General features: G+C 51.1%; 1 protein-coding gene and 1 long non-coding RNA gene across 3 annotated transcripts in view; one reads left to right on the top strand and one right to left on the bottom strand.

Annotated features, from left to right (window-relative positions):
- Positions 1-17,647, bottom strand: part of LOC138734249 (coiled-coil domain-containing protein 15-like) — a 65,859-nt gene extending 48,212 nt beyond the window's left edge. For both annotated transcript variants that reach the window (XR_011339543.1, XM_069881837.1), the window contains exon 1: positions 17,546-17,647. The gene's annotated coding sequence lies outside the window, so the exon portion shown is untranslated. The remainder of the gene's footprint in view (positions 1-17,545) is intronic.
- Positions 17,648-17,847: 200 nt separating this feature from the next.
- Positions 17,848-19,551, top strand: LOC138734286 (uncharacterized). The gene is made up of 2 exons (XR_011339551.1): positions 17,848-17,944; positions 19,253-19,551. It is a non-coding gene; the product is annotated as an uncharacterized lncRNA (long non-coding RNA).
- The last annotated feature ends 1,006 nt before the right edge of the window (positions 19,552-20,557 follow it).

Below are 20,557 nucleotides of genomic sequence, written 5' to 3' on the forward strand. Positions count from 1 at the left end.
ATCCTCCATCTCCAATTTGTAGCATTCCTAAAATGAAACTTTTTCTCCCCGCCATCCCAAGCAACGCCTGGAGGAAAGATGCAATATTGCCACCACCATCCCAAAACATCAGGAATTTGGGGTTTTTTTGGAGCAGTGTGAAGATGAACTCAGAGCAAACAGTTCAGGGAGGCATCGGGTACTGGGGCAGCGAGACAACGGAGTGGGCTGACAGCGGATGCTGAAGGAATGACTCACCTGTGCCGGCGGCAGGAGCAAGTAATTAAGAAATCCCAATTAAATCCAAGCCAGCAGAGCCTTGCGACCACAGAAGCGGGTATGCAAACACCCCTGCTAACAGCACCCTCTAATTCTGGACAAATCCACGGTTTCAATACAGGCTGGAGGATGATGTGATTGAGAGCAGCCCTGAGGAGAGGAACCTGGGATGCTGGGGATGAGAAGCTCCACTTGAGCTTTCAGGAAGAAATATTCTGCCGTGAGGGTGGGGAGGCCCTGGCCCAGGCTGCCCAGAGCAGGGGTGGCTGCCCCATCCCTGGAGGGTTCAAGGCCAGGTTGGATGGGGCTTGGAGCCCCTGATCCAGTGGGAGGTGTCCCTGCCCATGGGAGTGGTAGAACTGGATGGGCTTTAGATCCCTTCCAACCCAAACCATTCCATGATTCTGTATCATATTCCCCAAAATACACATATAGTTAATATTATACTATAAAACATTAATTTATATATATCAGCGACTATAATATTGTACAATATTTCCCCTATTTATTATATTCCCCAATACATTCACTCAACATATTCCTTAATACCATATATATATAAAATACATATTGTATTCCTCAATACAAATACATATGGGTAATGCAATATAATATGTATTTTATAAAAGTCCCCATAAACACACACATATATATATAATATATTATAATATATAACATTACCCAATCTATTCCCCCAATCTATTTATCGACATTATAGATAAATTAAAAATATATTTACTATTCCTCAATAAATACATGTTCCCTCTTCCTCATACAGGATAACCCTGCAACAAAGCAGGATGCCCATCAAAGCAAGGAGCCACCAGCACCAGGTGTTCCTAAGCCATAATATTCCCATTTTTTTGCCCAAGCACACACCCCAGCCACATGTTGACAGCTGCTCACCGGGACGGATGTCACCCCAAACTCTCCTTCCTCACTCTCCACCAGCTGATCAGCGCAGCTGCAGTGGGGTTTCTAATTAAATTTATGCTTTTTTTAGCCTTACTTATTTTTTTATTTAATTTATTTGATTTTTATATTATATTTAATATTTTTTTACTTTGAATTTAGTTTTAATGGGGGATGACGGAGAGGGAGCAAAACTGGAGGTGGGACCCATGTCCCAGAGGTAATGCTCCAGCTTTGCACACCACCAAGGACCAAGATGCTTGCGGGATGCACTCAGAGCAGCATCTCCCTTCTTGCTGGTTTTGGCCTCAGTGCTTCATCGTCCACGCAACCTCACAGCAAAAAACCTCCCCATTTTCACTAAACGCCATGAAGACTCCCCAGTTTGCCCCACATTTAACAGAGAAGCAACTCAGCAGCTGCAATTAATGCAATTACTTGGAATTTTTCTTGCAATATCCATCAATTTTTCCACCTCCCAGGCTCAGCTTCATGTTGCCCAATTTCTGTTTTCACTTTGCTACAAGTTTTGAACAAAACCCACTCAATTTTTTTGCAGGCCAGGGGGGTTTGTACTGGAATGATGTCCCAAAGATCCCACCCTCGGTACACAAAAAAAGCCTTGAAAATGTTTCTAGTTTCATCAGAAAATCAGATTTTGCCAAAACACTCTGTTCTTACAGAAAACCACTGATGGGCACAGAGGCAGGTGGGAATCGTGGATCCTGGGCATCAAATGTGATGAGAAATTCATTTTTGGAAGAGACAGGAGTGCCCGAGTCGGCAGCACAGGACGTGTTCCGCTTGCTTTGGGAACTGCAGCACTAAAAGCGAGATGGTGGCTGCTGGGGACTGGAATTTGGGTGCCCTGCAGGGACCACTGCTAGTCAGGGCGCCCTGCTTGGGTCTTTAGTTTTCTTTAATTCAGGTGCCCTGCGAGCATCTTTGCTGATTTGGGTACCACGCCACGGTCTTTGCTAATTCAGGTGCCAGCCCAGGGCTGTTTCTGATCTGGGTGCCCTACAAGGCTCATTGCTAATTCGAGTGCCCTGCTGGGAGTCTCTAATACGGGTGCCCTAAGAGCATCTTGGCTAATTAGAGCGCCCTGCAATGGTCTTTGCCAATTTGAGTGCCCCACCAGGGTTGTCGCTAATTTGAGGTCATTCATTTGGATGCCCTGCAAGCACCCTTGCTGATCTGGGTGCCTGGCTGGGGGCTTTATTTTGGGTGCCCTGCAAGGGTCTTTGCTAATTTGGGTGCCCTCTTGGGGTCCCTCATTTGACCCCCAAACCCCGTGAGAAGCAGACAATGAGCATCCTTGGAAGGGGTACCCAGACAGCTCCCGGGATGCCTCGCTGGCATCAGCGCATCCCGAAATCCCACCCGCAGCCCCCGCGCTGCATTAACAGCTCATATATTTCTAATTGAACAAACCTAATGGGGGAAGGCGCTGGCGGGGAGGGGGGAAAAATGGGTAATGGCCATCAGGCCAGCAATAAACCAAAATTAATGGTCCGTGGGCAGAAATCATGTCCACTTAACACCGGCTTTGGAGCTCTAATAGGATAATGGAACACTGAGGGGGTCGCTCTGTATGGGGCTGCGTACAGCTCTGCCCAAGCCCCCGCACCCTCCAGAGCGAGAAGATTTTGGGAGGTGAGTGGAGAGAGCAGGAGCATCCTTCCTTCCCCTGGACGGAAGAGCTACCAGCATCCCACAGGAGTTGGGTGCTTTTCAGGTGCTCCAGCCTCCGGGAGCACAGCTCAGAGGGCAACACTGCTGGGATCACCTTGCTGGGGCTGTGCCCAGAGCTGGTGGGTATTCTCCTTTTATTTTCTTTTTTTTTATTTATTTCACCTTTTTTGGTTTATTTTCCTTCCTTAAAAATTATTTTTCATATTTCTTCTTTCTTTTCTTTTCTCTGTTTTTCCAATTCTTAGTTTCCTTTTTTTCCAATTTTCCTTTTATTCATTATCTCTTCACTTTCTTTTTTTTATGAATTTTCTTTCTCCTTTTCTTTTTTCTTTTTTTTCCCTTGAGAAAGAAAAACTCAACAACACCCATGCCACATCAGAGGGAAAAATACCACCCAAACCTTTAACACACCAGCATCCCCAGCAAGCTGGCAGCACTGCGGCCATGCTGCCAGGGAATTCCCAATCCCTATTTTCAGCACCTCCCATCCAACCCTTTTCCCAAGCCTGCTACGCTCCACTGAAAACATCATTATTTCAGGATTTTTGCTCACCCTGGGATGAAAAACCAAGTGTACAAACACCCCCATTCCTGGGAGAGAGGAGTGGGGAGGAGGCACACACGCAACAGCCCCTTTGGATTAAGAAAAAACACACCACAAAAAACTTTTGCTGGGGAAGTTTGAGCAAAGCCCTAAATTCCAGGCAAACAAGGATTAAAAGCGGATATGGAGTATTTATATGATGTTGTGGAAAAACAGATGCAACAGTCCGGCAGACATCACCAGAACTTTTAAAACCTAAAATACACAATGGGGAAAATCCATGTTTTCCAATCCAGCCAGAAAAAACAGTGAAAACAGTGGGTAACTGGTAACACAACAGTGCTGGCCAGGTTTTTCTCTCCAATCATCCCAAAACCCATCTGTCATCCCCACCTCTGTCCGCAAGACAACTGCCCTCCAATGCCGAACCACCCATGGAGGATCGAGAGCTTTCTCCTATGAGAAAAACCCATTTTTTCTCCTAAAAAATGCCAGGAGGAGATAATTATTAAAAACTGCTCCTGCTGTTGAGGAGCCATTTAGGGTCAGAGAAGGATGAGGATTAGGGATCTCCCTGGGCTGGACCAAGGATAGAATCATAGAATCATAAAATCACCAGGCTGGAAAAGACCCACCGGATCATCGAGTCCAACCATTCCCATCAATCACTAACCCATGTCCCTCAGCACCTCGTCCACCCATCCCTTAAACACCTCCAGGGAAGGTGACCCAATCCCCTCCCTGGGCAGCCTGTTCCAGTGCCCAATGACCCTTTCTGTGAAAATTTTTTTCCTGATGTCCAGCCTAAATCTCCCCTGGCGGAGCCTGAGGCCATTCCCTCTCGTCCTGTCCCCTGTCACCTGGGAGAAGAGCCCAGCTCCCTCCTCTCTACAACCTCCTTTCAGGGAGTTGGAGAGAGCAATGAGGTCTCCCCTCAGCCTCCTCTTCTCCAGGCTAAACACCCCCAGCTCTCTCAGCCGCTCCTCATAAGGCCTGTTCTCCAGCCCCCTCACCAGCTTTGTTGCTCTTCTCTTGACTCGCTCCAGAGCCTCAACATCCTTCTTGTGGTGAGGGGCCCAGAACTGAACACAGGATTCGAGGAGCGGTCTCACCAGTGCCGAGTCCAGAGGGAGAAGAACCTCCCTGGACCTGCTGGTCACACCGTTTCTGATCCAAGCCAAGATGCCACTGGCCTTCTTGGCCACCTGGGCCACTGCTGGCTCATGTTCAGTCACTGTCAACCAACACCCCCAGGTCCTTCTCCTCCAGGCAGTTTCCAGCCAGACTTCTCCTAGTCTGTAGCTGCTCAGGGTTGTTGTGCCCCAAGTGGAGGACCTGGCATTTGGCCTTGGTAAACCTCATGCCATTGGACTCAGCCCAGCGGTCCAGCCTGTTCAGATCCCTTTGGAGCCTCCCGACCCTCCAGCAGATCCACACTTCCACCCAGCTTAGTGTCGTCCGCAAACTTGCTAAGGGTCCACTCGATGCCTTCATCCAGGTCATTGATAAAGACATTGAACAGGGCTGGACCCAGCACTGAGCCCTGGGGAACCCCACTTGTCACTGGCCTCCAGCTGGAGTTAACTCCATTTCCCACCACTCTCTGCGCCCTCCAGCCAACCAGTTTTCCACCCAGGAGAGTGTGTGCCTCTCCAGGCCTGAGGTGACAGTTTCTCAAGCAGAATGCTGGGAGAAACTGTGTCAAAGGCTTTACTGAAGTCCAGGAAGATCCATCCACAGCCTTTCCCTCATCCAGTCGTTGAGTGACTTGTACTTGTCATAGAAGGCGACCAGGTTAGTTTGGAAAGACCTGCCTTTTGTGAACCCGTGTGGACTGGGCCTGATCACCTGGTTTTCTTGCATGTGCTTCATGATGGCACTCAAGATCACCTGTTGCATGACCCATTCATGTCCCATGATGCTCAGGGATGCTCCAGTTCCCTGTGCACAGAGGAAAAAGTAAGCACCAAGCATGGATAGACTCAAATCCCAGACCTTTCCCACAAGGATTCAGGCTATCCATACGGAAACCTCAACCAGGATTGCAGACACAAGCTGTTTTCATCCCCCCCAAAGCAAAACGAGGAGTGAGTAGCCACTCATCTAAATAAAACTGGGATATAAGCAAGGGATGCGCTGGTTTGGCTGCACCATGCACACACCAAGGCTTGTGCTACCTCGCTGAGGAATGGCAGGGCTGCACCACAGCGCGGTTATTTTGGGATGGGATAGCGTTTCACCAACCGTCCCCCTCGGTTTCATGTGACACTGACCTAGCATCCCAAAAATAAACAAGCAACCGCTCCCCTGTCTTAAAGGGAATAGAAGCATAAATGTTAAATACAATAACAAGCACTCAAATAATTCATATCAACGATTTCACTTATTTTAGGTTATTAATAGGAAGAAGAATAAAGTACAATAAGGTCAAAAAGAACTTTGGATTTCAGCAAATAGTTGGATGTCCCATAAATGAAAGATGCAGTGGACACAGTGATGCTGCTGAGATCTGGAGCTGGAGGTCACGGAGGGATTTTGGGGGGAGTTTACCCTCTATTTGGGGAGTTATCCCATGTAAATAAATAAATAAATAAAAAGCATCGCTATCCGGGCAGGACTGGCTCCCACCAGTCACGTATTCAGGATTTTCTTACCCAAAGCAGAGGCAAAACCGAGATGCTCCATGTGCCAAAACAGGAAAAACTGTTGGGAAAATCATTGTTCCCTGTTTTTTTTTTCTTGTTTGCTGTCTGCAACGAGCCCAATGGGGATTGCTGCTATTTGGGGCCAAAAATCTTTAATTTAGGATTATCTCCTCCTCCAGCTCCCTAGAGCTGCTTATTATTAAGCGTTAACATAATTTCCTATTATATATGTTATATTACATATTAAAAGAATTTTGCTAAAATAGCCCAATTTCTCCATTGAAAACGATCATTTATCTGCTAGAAAATAGTTTGCGGCTCTCGTGGGAGACACACATCAAATCTTGCAGCTAAAACCTGCTCAGCAGCAACACTCAGAGTTATTTTTTACTCTGTTTCTGCAGCTTTAGAGACCTCACCTCTTCTTTATTTACTTCCCTTGCTTCCAAACAGGACATAAAGTTCAAAATTTGTGTTGTAACAAAAAAACATAACAGCACGAGGGCAAAGATAGTCCCAGGAATGTGAGCATCCGTGATGCTCGCATGCTTGAATGCTCGCGGGAAGCCTGCTGGGAGCGCATGCGTGCATCCAAGCGGTGCTTGTCCCAGGAAATCGCTGTCAGACAGAGCACTGGGATGCTTAACTCGCATTGGAAAAGTTATTTTTATTTATGAGTATCCGAGTGGGTCAAGCGCCATCTCGCAGCTCGCTGGTGGAGGATGTTGAGATGCTCTTCCTCCCCTGGAGCTGCGATGGGGAATACGACACACCCCCAGCGCTTGCTCCTGCATGGTGGTTGCCTGTTATAGACCAACCACTCCATAATTTCCTATTATAAACCAATCGGTCCATAGTTTTCCATTATAAATCACTCCATAATTTCCTATTATAAACCAATCAATCAACAATTTCCTATTGTCGATTGATAATTTCCTATTATAAACCAACCAATCAATAATTTCCTATTATAAACCAATCAATCAACAATCTGCTATTATAAATCAATCTATAATTTCCTATTACAGACCAATCAATCAATAATTTCCTATTATAAACCAATCAATCAGCAATCTTCTTTCATAAATCAACCTATAATTTCCTGTTACAGACCAATCAATCAATAATTTCCTATTATGAACACACCAATCAATAATTCCCTATTATAAATCAATCAATCAACAATTTTATATTATAAATCAATCAAAAATTTCCTATTGTGAACCAGTCCATCAATGATTTCCTATTATAAACCAATCAAGCTGTGATTTTCTATTATAAATCAATCCACCGATAGTTTTTTATCGCAAGTCAATTAGAATTAACTCAAATTTAATTGGATTTAGGCTCAATCACTGCCAGGCTAAGTGACCCCACGCACGCCCCGTCCAAAAAGGCGGCATTTATAGCCATCCCATCTCATCCCCTCCGCCCTCAGCCCCGGCGATTAATTAAATTAGCACAAAGAGGGGCTTGTTGAGCGTCCCGGCCTCGCGAAGTCGGCTGTCGGACAGGAAACAAAGGGTGGAATTCTGTCTGGTTGGCTGCGGGGCGCTGCGTGTCCCGGGGGTCTCCAGCCCCACAAGCGGCAGCGATGCCAGAGGGTGGGAAACCAGCCAGGGCGCGATGTGGGGCTGCGGCCGTGGGGCACGGGGGGGCCCGCAGAGGGGCTTCACCACAGGGGCTTTGCTGAGGGGTCTCCTCTGAGGGACCTCTGGTGAGAGGGTTTTGCCAAAGGGGTGTCTGCTGAGGGAGCTTTGCCGAAGGGGTCTCTGCTGAGGGATGTCTTCTTGAGGGGTCTCATCTGAGGGGGCTTTGATGAGGGCTCTCAGATGAGGGATTTTGGCTGAGGGGTCTCCTCTGAGGGGTCTCTGCTGAGAGGGCTTTGCCAAGGGGTCTCTGCTGAGGGAGCTTTGCTGAAGGGGTCTTTGCTGAGGGATGTCTTCTGAGGGGTCTCTGCTGAGAGGGCTTTGCTGACAGGTCTTGGCTGAGGGGGCTCCTTTGAGGGGGTCTTGGGCTGAGGGGTCTCTGCTGAGAGGGCTCTGATGAGCGATCTCTCCTGAGGAGGCTTCACAATGGGGGCTTGGCTGAGGGGCCTCTGCCTAGCAGTGTCCTCTGAGAGGTCTTCGCTGAGGGGGCTTCACAATGGGGGGTCTGCTGAAGGGTCTCTGCGGAGTGGTCTCGTCTGAGAGAGCTTTGCTGAGGGGTCTCCTCTGAGAGGTCTCTGCTGAGGGGTCTCCTATGAAGGGTCCCGGCTGAAGGGTCTCAGCTGAAGGGGCACTGCAAACCCCACTTTAGGGCTGCAGTGCTGATTCAGGTGCCTTTCTTTTGCTGCCAGCCTCCATCCTAACATGGGTTGAACTAGTAAAGGCAGCGGGCAGGGAAAGGGGAACCCAAACAGCCGAGCTCTCCCCAAGCGATCACAGGAGTGTGAGAGCGCTTCTGCATTGAGCCCCTCTCCAAGCACAATTAATTCAGGGCAAAAAAAGCTTCCAGTAATTCCCGCAGGGATAACAGCGCCGGGAATTTCACTAGCTTTCCCCTGCCGAGCGAAATCCCAACATAAATGGTTGCAGGGAAAATAACCCCCTCCACGATGTCTCTACCTTGAGATAACCTTGGCTACTTTCCAGCTGTTCTGCTATTAAAGATGGTACTAAAGCACTTTATTTGGTGCTTTCAGCATCAAAATTCTCACCAGCTCCTTCAGCCGTGCTGTTTAGGACAGGAACTTCAAAAGGAGAGGAAATGGAAGAAAACCAAACAATGGTTTTGGAGGTTGTTTAGGTAAGGAGGAATGATTTAGAGTGGCATTGGGTGGGATTAATGTGTAACAGGTTATATTAACCAGAAGGAAAAGCTAGGATAGCTCTCAGGATGAGGACAAAATGCCAAAATGGTCATAAAGAGTGAAACACAACTCAATAAAAAGCAGTGGGTGCAACAGCAGGGCTTGAAGGGGTCAGGTTTGCATAGGGGAAAAGAGTGGGGATGGGGAATATGTTGATGATGAGGATGGGTTTGGGGTGAGTCACACACAAAAGCTGCAGGAGTATCACTAAAGATGTATGAGCACCCGTAACACTGCGCCAGCACTCCTACAATGTGATGAGCATCCCTAAAATTCCCCCAGCATCCTCAAAATTGGAATGAGCATCTCTACAATTGCACCAGCATACATAAAAATTGCATCAGCATCCCTAAAACTGCACCAGCATCCATAAAAATCACATCAGTGTCCCTGAAATTAAGCCTCCTCAAAAGTGGGACGAGCATCACCAAAATTACCATAGCGTCCCTAAAACTCACATGAGCATCCCTAAAACTGGCCCAGTATCCTTAAAACCATACCAGCATCACTGAAATTGGATAAGTAAACTTAAAATAAATGAGCATCCCTAAAACTGCACCGGCATCCCTAAAAGTCACACCAGTACCCCTGATATTGCAGCCTCCTCAGAAGTGGGAATAGCATCACCTAAATTACCCTAGCACCCCTAAAATTTGCATGAGCATCCATAAAACTGCACCGGTACCCCTATAATTTGATGAGCATCCCTAAAATTGCATCATCGTCAAAACTGGAGTGAGCACCCCTGTAACTGCACCAGCGTCACTAAAAATGCATCAGCATCCCTAAAATTGCACCAGCCTTCATAAACCCATACCAGCATCACTAAAATTGGTTAAGCAACACTAAAAATGGACGAGCATCCCTATAACTGCACCAGCATCCCTAGAAATCACATTTCAAGGGTACTTTCCAGTATCCCTGAAATTGAGCCTTCTCAGAAGTGGGATGAGCAACACCAAAAATTGTCCCAGCATCCCTAAAAATCACATAAGCATCCCTAAAACTGCAGCAGCATCCCCGGTACGAGGTGGGAAGGTGGGGAGAGCCGCGGTGAGGCTGCCTTGCCAGCGCTGATAGGGGTTTTAATTATGGGCTCATTACGAGCATCACAGTTATCAGATGAAGCCTCCTCCAGCCGAGCATCCCCGGGGAGCGAGCAGAACCCCGAACCCAGCGGGACCTGGCTCTGCTAATGAAGGGGAGAAGGGAAGGCGACTGCCAGCCAAGGGCCTCCTAGCTCCTATCCCGGGAAAAGCAATGGATGGGGCAGGAAGTCATGCATCTCCTGGAATATAACAAATCTTTTCTATAGAAGTATTTATTTAGGAGGACAAATACAGCAGGCACTGCGTCCTGTTCTTCCCCATCAGCTTCAAAACCCATGGAGAGACAAGGTGGAGGATGCTCCAGCCTGAGCCTGGCAAATAAAGCCGGAACTAAAATTTGAGCTGGATTAAATCGGTTAAGACTCTGCCTGGAATCTGCTCTTAAACCTGGTTTATCAAAGACAGCTCATTACGTGTCAGACCTTGACTATTTATTATTGATTGCTTCTTACTATTTATTTTATTTCTTCTTACTTAATTCTTACTATTTATTAATTGTCTGCTATGTATTATTTATTTATTACTTAATTATTATTACTAAGTCCTTTGCCATCCTGCTGACACAGCCCCCTGGTTTACAGAACGATTTGCTGGAAGCCAAACAGCGCTGGTGGGCTCAATATTGGCCAAAAGGACCATTTCCATCTACTGAACAACTCCCAAATGCATTTAAAACGCTGGTTTTAGAGGTTACAACGTGCTCCAGAAACCAAGGGGTGGCCATGGCAGATCAGCGCCTGACAAAATGTCCCACTTAATTTTTTTTATGGTGATTAATTAATTGCCGGAGTTAAGAGATGCTGGATCTGGCACTGAGATATAAAGAAACCAATTTCTGCACATAAATGCACTAAAAGACCTTTCCAGACACTTTGTATAAATGGGATTTTCTTGGGATTGAGATAATAAATAATAATAATTTTTAACTCCTCAAGCAAAGTCCATGGGCTTGGAATCCAGACGCGGGGTTTAATCATTTTATCTCAAGAAGTGAGTCCTGAGGAGAAGCAAGGTCAGGGAGAGGATGCGAAAGGAGGGACCATGAACGCAGGATGCAGGATGCTCCAGAGGGGACCCCCACCCGCCACCTCTGCGATGATTATTTGTAATTATTGATTACGAGCAGATCCAGGGGCTGATACAATGGAAGACCTGAAGGGAGTTTGGCTTATCAGCCTCGCTCGTAGAGGGTCTTCCCTTTGGTAAGAGGTAGCAGAAAGTGCCTGGAAAATAGGGAATAAACCAGAAAATAGAGGGGGGGGATGAGAAAAATCAAGCAAGTCAAAGCGTCTTTTTCTGGGAAAGGCACCAAACACCCAAATCTCACCAGGCGACAGTGGCCGGATGGAGAAACCAGCAGCACACAACAATAAATTCCCTTTAAGTATATTGCTGGGGAGCATTAAAAATGTCCCAAGCGGTTTCCATCCCCCAGGGCAGGGGGAACTGGCTGCAGGAGCAGGGAGCTGGCAATCACGGCTCTAAAACTCGCTGGAGACGCTGCGAGTTGTGTTCGAAACCATTGTAAGAGTTTTATAAACTGCACGGTGCCTCTTGCATACAGGGAGCGATGCGGCGGCTCCTGCCTCCGCTAGAGAATCACAGGGATAACGCGCTGATCTGATCAGGGGGAACGGAACCAGAGACATGAAATAATGAGCGGGAGTTTAATTCCTTGGAGAAGTTGTGAGTGGGGGGGATTCCAGCAGCCTCCGCAGCATGGGATGGGGGCTGCTGGCCAGGGCAGCCAGGGTGCAGCCAGGGAGGGGGTGAGGGAAGAGGGAAAAGGTAAAAATGAAAGAAAAAAGGGCAAACAAAGAATGGAAAAGGGGGGAAAAAGGGGGGGATGAAAATGGGAAAAAAAAAAAAAGGCTGAAGCAAATAGGCCAAAAATAAAAGAAAAAAAGGAAAAGAGAAAAAGAAAAAAAAGGGGGGAAGAAAAAAGGGGGAAAAGTAAAAAAAAATGGGGCGAAGAGGGGAAAGGAAAGAGGGAATGGGGAGGGGAGATGGGGGAATGGGAGGGGGAATGGGAGAGGAAAGGGAAGGGAGGAGAAAAGAGTGATGGGGAAAAAGGGGGGGAAGGAGGAAAAAAGGAAGAAGAGGGAAAGGAAGGGAAGGGTAAGAGGGAAAATGAAGGAAAAGGGGCAGACTGAAAGGGGAAAGGAAAAAAATTGAAAAGGGGAGGAAAGAGGGGGAAAGGATAGGGAAAAGTGCAGGAAAGGGGAGGAATGGGAGGGGGAAGCGGAGGGAAAAGGGGCACAGGGTCAGTGCTCGGCTCCCAGCCAGGGCCCCCCAGATTCCCGGGTCCAACCCTGCTTTCCAGAGCCATCCTTGACCAAATATAAATTTGGGATGAAATCAAACAGGAATCACTCCCCGCGGTCGGGGCTGTTGTTGGTTGGTTTTAGGGGATACGTGGACAGGAGGAAGCAGCGAAAGGGAGAACCGACCCCAAAACATGGGGGGTTGCTTGCAAATTTCTCATGGTTTTGGCAATCTGTTATTAAAGGCAAACGCTCCCCTGAGCATCCCGGGGCGAGGAGCTCGCAAAGCTCTCCTCCTGTGCGCCCCTGCGCTCGGGGCTCCTGGAGAACAGCAGCAGCGCTGCCTCCGTGCTGGAATTGCCGGAGCCTTTGGGGGTGCCGGGAGATTTGGGGTTCTGCTGCCTGGATTATCCTAGGGTGGGACGGGGCGCACAGTGTGCGATGCTGGAAGGCTGCCGGAGCACTAGATGGAAAAGAAAATTCAATAGGAAAACATAAGATAAAATAATAAATATTTTTTTAAAAAAAGAAATAAAAAGTTTAAAAAATAAAATGCAAAATAAAAAAAAAATAAAAAATAAATGCTTTGACGTGGTGCTTAAGGACCTGGTTGAGTGGTGGACTTGGGAAAGGGAGGTTTATGGTTGGACTCGATGATCGTAAAGGTCTTTTCCAACCTGAGTGATTCCGTGATTCCATGGAAATAAAATAAAATAAAATAAAATAAAATAAAATAAAATAAAATAAAATAAAATAAAATAAAATAAAATAAAATAAAATAAAATAAAATAAAATAAAATCTAAACAAACAAAGAAGTAAATAAATGGAACTTTGAGGGTGACGGAAAATGCTTTCGAGCTGGAACAGCCCTGAGCTGGAGCTCCCAGCCAGCCGCAGCCTCTCCCCAAGCCTCAGCTCCCCCCACTCAGTTCCCCAGGAGCAGCTGCATCGCCTCAGCCGCGCAGAGCATCTCATCCCACTGGAGCAGCCCTGACCCAAACCCAGCCCTTTGTGGCCTCTCCACCAAGAAGAAAAAAGCCAAAATAACCCGCCAGGAGCTCGCAGATGTTTCCCAACGGCAGATTTAACCAGAGGCGCGGACAAAGGAGGGGCATTTCGCCCTTCGGGAGAGGGAAGGCCACAAAAATACGAGATAATCAGGCACGGAGGAGAGGCGAGGCCAAATTCCCACCTTATTTACACAGCTGCCACACACAGCTGGGCAAAGGCAACCTCATCCCAACGGGATCACGGCTGCATCCCAACCAGATCGTGGCTCCATTCCGTCCCAGAGGGCTTGTGTTTCCCCTAGGGATCACCTGGAGCATCAACTGGGTCCTTGCAAGACTGGGGATGGGGACAAACCTGGGTCTGAATTTAATCGGGAATTAATTCTCGTCCCTCCAAATTATTACTTTGAGCTGATGTCTTAACAATATGATTAATTCATACGAAATAATTCATTTTTCTTCTAATTAGAGAGAAGTTGTTAACACTTTCTTTGGTGGCAGTGAAAATTATTTGGGAATCAAGTCATTTGATGGCGACTAGGATACTAAATTCCAGTGAGAGTTGTGTGGATCCAGCAAATTATCCCACTAAGACCCTGAAAACAAGCAGCTTTTCCATGTCCCGGTGAGATCAGGATGGAGAATCCCTGGGATGGGGTGCTAGGATGCGTCGAGGGTACCCGCAAACTGGAACAGAGGATGTTGACGCTCACTCCACTGGGGTCAGGAAGGCCCAGTCTCCCCTCACTTATCCCTAACCGTGGCAAAAGTTTCCGCTCGACTTCAGGAGTTTGTTGCTCAAATCTGATATTTCCACAGGGAAAAAAGCCAGACATCAGAAAGAAGGATTTATCCAGAGCCAGGGGAGGGAGCTCAGCACCACAAAATTCTCCGGGCAGTGTTTGAATCAATCCTCGCCCGCTCTGTGCCACGCTTGCCACCAGCATCCCTGCCCATCGCCCCCCAGCCCATCGCCATCACTAATTGCACTAATTATTTTAAGGCAGAGCAGCTCCCAGGAAAAACAAATTCGGCCAAACTGGGGGGGTCCCGGCATGCCAGGCTGTTGTTCTCCACGTCCTCAGGAAACATCCCTGGGGATCCATCGCACATCTCTAACCTGACGACGCAGGAAGCGGGATGCGGGTGGGACCCGGAGGCGCAATCCGGCCCCCCGACTCCCTCAGGGTGGGGATGGGCGAGTGAAGGATGCTCTTCCCAATGAGACTGCGCCGCTGCCTAAGTTTTCTGGGAGGAAACAAACCCAAACCCTATTATCGCCCGGGGACTGATGGATGCTGCTGGTCAACTAGAAAAACAACATTAAGTAATCTGAAAGTTCACCAGAAAAGCAAAACTCAACCAAGATCCAAAGCTGCCTCATGTCCAGGACTCCTTTTATCCGGGAGTTGGGAGAAAAGGTTATTCCCAGGTGATCCAGTGGAATAAAACTCTCCCCCCACAATACAACTTTCTGTATCTACTTAAAATAAAAAGAGATTTCCTTAAAGCAAAGGAGATTTCCTTTAAAATAAGGTATTTCCTTAAAAGGGGAATTCCTTTAAAAAATATATTTCCTTAGGCAAAAAAGAGATCACCTTAAAAACAATTTCCTTAAAAAGAAAAAAATATTTCCTTAAAAAAGAGGGAGATTTCCTTTCCCTGCCAGAAATGACGGAGAGAGAGAAAGGAAGCTGTTCCCGCACGCCCCACACTGATGCGGGAGAGCACTTTCATCCTCTTCTCCCCCAGCCCATGGAGCCGGGGGTGTCTGGGGTCAGATCCACAGGACACGTTATCGCTCTCGTGCTCACATGAAGCATGAAGGGGTCACAGACCCCCCGATACTGTTACAGGGTCGGGGGGAAGGCTGCAAATTGCCCTAAACTCCCTCATTTTGGGATGCTGGGGAGCGCAACATCTCCTTCCCTGCCTGATGCTGCCAGCTCCCCTATTAACCTTGCCTGTAACTAGCCTCAAGCAATTAACTTTTGCCCCTAATGGAGGGATCTTAGCACAGGGAGTGAAATAAAATGGGAGGGAGGGGGGAAAAAAAGAAGCAGGAATCCCAATCCCATCATCCGGCTGCTCGGTATGGGCTAAACTCCCCAAAACGGTGTTGTTTTTTGACCCAAATCACCTAAAAATCCAATTTGTAGACCCAAATCCCTCTCCCCATCCATGCAGGGCTGCAAACAGCCCCTGAACCATCAGGCCCTAGAGGTTTTGGAGTAGGGCTTCTTCCTGCACCCCCTTTTTCCGCCACGGGGAAAGATGCCAAAAACACCGAGTCAGCGCTTTGGGAGGCACAACGCCCGAAAGTTTCACCGGAGCTGGATCTGCAGAGCCGCACGCCACTTCTTCCACAACTTTGTAGGATTTAAAGGTAAAATAAGTCTAAAAAAAGCAAATTGAAGCGGTTTCTCCTCCCGTTCTCTGCCTCGCCCCGGCAGACGGCTGCCCCCGCATCCCAGCCAAAAATAATCCATCCCCCCCTTTCCCTTAATCCCATCGCCCGGCTGGGAGTTTGGAAATATCCTGCCAGGTTTAGGGTTTCCCGTTACCCGGCGGGCGGTGAGATAGAGGGAAAAAAGATCCTTGGGAGCAAGAAAAACTGGGAAGAATCCAAACAAAGAGCAGGAGCCAGAGTGCAGGTTGAGCTTCAGTGCCCGCCAAGGACTGCGACGGAGCAGAGGGACACGGATCCCTCAGCAAAACTTCCCGAGCCGCACAGTGCTGCCGGCAGAGCCACCCTCTTGCAGATGGAAACACACTCCAGAATTCAAAGGCCGTTCAAACTTATCCGAATTAGTCCCCCAAAGCGCCCCCAGCATCACTGCGCAGCTCCCTACGCGGAATGCTGCGGCATTTGTCCAGCGCCACCGGCACGGGAGGGATGGGACAGGGGGCACAGAGGCGTCCGGGGAAAATGGGGGGCACTGGGAGAACTGGGTGCAACGGGGAGAAGGGAGCAGGAGGGGAACTGGAGGACACCGGGAGAACTGGGTGCAGTGGGGAACTGGGGGGCACTGGGAGAACTGGGGGGCAGGAGGGAGAACTGAGGACAGTGAGGAACAGGGGAGCACGAGGGAAACCAGGGAGCACTGGGAGAATGGGGTGCAGCTGGGGAGCTGGGGGAACAGGGATAAATGGGTGCAGCAGGGGAAGGAGCACAAGGGGAACTGGGTGTAGTGGGACACGGGAGCAGGAGGAGAACTGGGAGAAGTGGGTGCAGTGGGAGACAGGGGAGCACAAGAATTGGTAGCGCTGGGTGCAGTGGGGGATAGGGGAGAAGCAGAAATGGGAGACACTGGGAGAACTGGGAGGAGTGTGGACAGGGGAGAAGGAGGGAACTGGGAGGCACTGGGAGAACTGGGTGCCACAGAGGACAAGGGAGCACAGGGGCTCCCCTGGGAGAAGCGGGCACTGCGGGTGCTCGGGGGGGTGGCCAGGGGGCCCCCAGCCAAGCCGGTGGCTGCGGACAAACCCCCCAGCCGGGGCCGGGGGGAGGGAGAGCAACTTTCCAGCTGGGAAAAGCAAGGTGGGGGGCTGAAGGGGGACGACCCCCTTAGGGAGGGCTGGGGCAGCGACTCTAGTGGGGTGCAGACCCAGCTGGGGGGCTGGAACCCGAGGCCTCTGCAGGCATAGGAGGGGGCACAACCGGCCAGGGGGCTCCGAACCGGCTGGGGGCTCCAACCCCAGGGGTCTCGGTAACCGGTCATAGGGGCTTCAGAGGGCTCTGCAAGCGGTCGGGGGTGGGGGCTGCAACCTGGCTTGGGGGTCTGCGGGCACTGGAGGGGGACGGCAGCCGGCCAGAGGGGCTGCAGAGGGGACTGGTCGGTAGAGCACGAGACTCCCCGAGGGCTCTGCAACCGGCCCGGGGATGGGGGCGAACCGGCTGGGGGGCTGCGACCGCCAGGGACTCCGCAAGGCCCGGGGCAGGGGGGCTGCAAGCCTCCCGCGGGCACCGGAGCCGGCCGGGGGCGGGGGTCACCGCAGCTCCCCGGGAACCTCCGCAACCGACCGGGGCTGGGGGGGGAACGGGGCACCCGCGAGGGAGGGAGGGAGGGAGGGAGGGAGGGAGGGAGGGAGAGGAGGCAGGCGGCGCGGTGCTGCCCGCACCGGGGAGGTGAAGCCGGGGGGGGATGTCCCGGTCCCCGCCGCACGTGCCCCGGCGCCCGGGCCGCTTTGTCCGCGGCGCACGGCGCGGCTCCGCCCGCCCCCGCGCGGCGGCCGCCGGTGAGTGACAGCCCTACCTGCCCGCCAATCTTCATCACACCGACACCGGCCTGACAGCGCGGCCGCCGCTCGCCGCCCGCCCGGCCCCGCCGCGCCGCCGCGGGAACCGCCCCGCGCCCGCCCCGCCCCCCGCCGGCCATGACCCGTCCCCATTGGACGCGCCCCGTCTGGCCACGCCCCCTCCTCCGCCATAGGCCACGCCCCCTCCGCTCCGCGCCCCTCGCTGCCCACGGCGCGTTCCCATTGGCCTCGCCTGGCCACGCCCCCGACGCGGAGTGTGACCACGCCCCCTCCCGCAGGCCACGCCCCCTCCGGGCCGAGTCCCGCGGTGCTCCCGCTGGCCACGCCCCCGGCCGCCCTCCGCCGCGATTGGAAACGGCCCCGACCAACCGCGCCTCCTGCGGCCTCTCGCCCGGGTAAGGACCCCCCTGGCCGCGCCTCCACCGCCGCGACCGGACACGCCCCCGTGGCCACGCCCCCTGCTTCCCGCGGCCCGTCCCCCCCTCTGTGCCCTTAGCCCCGCCCCCTCACCCGGACCCCTCAGCCGTAGCCCCGCCCCCTCATCGATCGGCTCCCTTTAGCCACGCCCCTCAGCCAGTCAAGCCCCTCGCTTAGCCCCCGGCGTCTGGCCACGCCCCCGGCCACGCCCCCTGCCGGCCGGCGCCTCTTCCCCGCCCTCTACCCCCGAGCGGCCCCTGACCAGTAGGCTCCCCCCCCCCAACATCTGGGGACCCCCCAGGACATCCTGAGAGCGGCCCCGGCTGCCTTTGCCCCCAAACCTACTTCCCCCCATCTCATTTTCCCCTCTGCTGCATTTGCCTCCCCCCAGTCTGCCCCCCCAGCGCCGATTGGCACTGACAACTGCCACAACCACAGCCCCCTCTGAAGGTGCCTCCCCGCCATCCAGGTCACCAACAGCCCTGGGAGTCACCACAACCCCAGCACCATTTTTAAACCAGAGAGGGGCAGATGTAGAGTGGACATAAAGAAGAAATTCTTCACGCTGAGGGTGGGGAGGCCCTGGCCCAGGCTGCCCAGAGCAGGGGTGGCTGCCCCATCCCTGGAGGGGTTCAAGGCCAGGCTGGATGGGGCTTGGAGGCCCTGATCCAGTGGGAGGTGTCCCTGCCTATGGTAGGGGGTGGGACTGGATGGGCTTTGAGGGCCCTTCCAACCCAAACTATTCTGTGATTCTATGATCTTTACAGTCAGGGCACCCCAAAAGCCCCTTCCTTGAGGAAAACACTCCAGTGGTGGGAGCATCCCTCAATCACTGTTAATTGTGGGGGGATTTCAGATGGAGTTCTCCCCAGTTTTCGTCCACGCCTCCCCCTTCTTCTCCCAAGGACCTGGGGGTGGAATTACGGAATTATGAAATGGTTTGCACTGGAAAGGACCTTAAGCCCATCCAGTCCCACCCCCTGCATTGGGCAGGGACACCTCCCACTGGATCAGAGGCTCCAAGCCCCGTCCAACCTGGCCTTGAACCCCTCCAGGGATGGGGCAGCCGCCACTGCTCTGGGCAACCGGGGCCAGGGCCTCCCCACCCTCACAGCAAAACATTTCTTCCTAAGATCTCATCTCAATCTCCCCTCTTTCAGCTCAAAACCATTGCCTCTTGCCCTGTCCCTGCACTCCCTGATCCAGAGCCCCTCCTCAGCTTCCCTGCAGCCCCTTTCAGGACTGGAAGCTGCTCTAAGATGTCCGTGCACCCTTCTCTTCTCCAGGCTGAACAACCACAGCTCTTTCAGTCTGTCCTCATAGCAGAGGTGCTCCAGCCCTCAGGTCATCTCTGCGACCTCCTCTGGACCTGTTCCAACAGCTCCATCTCATCCTTTTACCTGGAGTCCCTTTCACTGGGAGCACTGAGAGCACTGGGTTCTGCAGCCAAATTTCCACACGCTCTATTCCAGCAGGCACAGGGATAGGTATTTTTCATCTCAGTCCTGGCCACAGTTTGGTTTCTCCCAATTTTCCATCCCCTTCCCCAATAAAAACTGCTGTCAAAGCTGTGTTTGATACAAAATGCTGAGTTTCTGCCCATTTCCTAAGGAATATTGCGTGGGAAAGAGAATCCCTTGAAACAGCCCTGGAATTCTTCTGGGATTGGGTTAAAATCTGCTCCAGGGAGTTACAGCGAGATGCACGACCCAGCGGCAAGAAATGATGCGCAAGGGATGGCTGTGGGGTCAAGATGTGATGGGAAAGGTGAAAAAGGAGGTTGTGGTGAGGTGGGTGCTGGTCTGTTCTCCCAAGTGATGGGTGATAGGATGAAATAAAATGGCCTCAAGCTGCACCTGGACAGGTTGAGACTGGATATTAGGAAATGTTTCTTCCCGGAAAGCATTCTCGGGCACTGGCAGAGGCTGCCAGGGAGGTGGTGGAGTCCCCATCTCTGAAGGGGTTTAAAAGCCTGGTAGATGAGGTGCTCAGGGATGATTCACTAGAGGACAGGGATGGTTGGACTCAATGATCACAAAGGTCTTTTCCAACCAAGAGGGCAGGTGCACACGGGGCGTAGTTTAAGCCCCATCAGTGCTGATAATGCCCAAGTGCTCAATATTTTGGTGTTCTCCTGATCCTTCCAGTGCCAGCAGCAACAAGCAGCCCATGTTTGCTCCTCAAGCATACCACATTTGCTCTGCAAGCAACCTAAGGGAATTCCTCAAGCATCCTGTGTTTGTTTCGCAAGCATCCCAAGTTCGCTTCTCAAGCATCCCAAGTTAATTCCTCCAGCAGCCCACGTTCACTCCTCGAGCATCCCAAGAGAATTCCTTGAGCATCCCATGTTTGCTCCTCAAGCACCCCATGTTCACTCCTCAAGCACCCCATGTTCACTCCTCCAACACCCCTCTTTCTTCTTCCCAAGCTTTGGTTGCCAAACACCAAAGTGATTCTTCCACTGGTTTCAGAAACTCATGTTCATCCTCCAGGAAAAGTAGCCTGCTCTGGATTATTCCTCCACAAGTGCAAAAGCTGCTTCTTCCCTGGAGAGTTTTTTTTCCAGAGGTTAATTAACATCCCTGGTTTAA

This window comes from Phaenicophaeus curvirostris, unplaced genomic scaffold (genome assembly GCF_032191515.1).
Source record: "Phaenicophaeus curvirostris isolate KB17595 unplaced genomic scaffold, BPBGC_Pcur_1.0 scaffold_69, whole genome shotgun sequence".
NCBI lineage: Eukaryota > Metazoa > Chordata > Aves > Cuculiformes > Cuculidae > Phaenicophaeus > Phaenicophaeus curvirostris.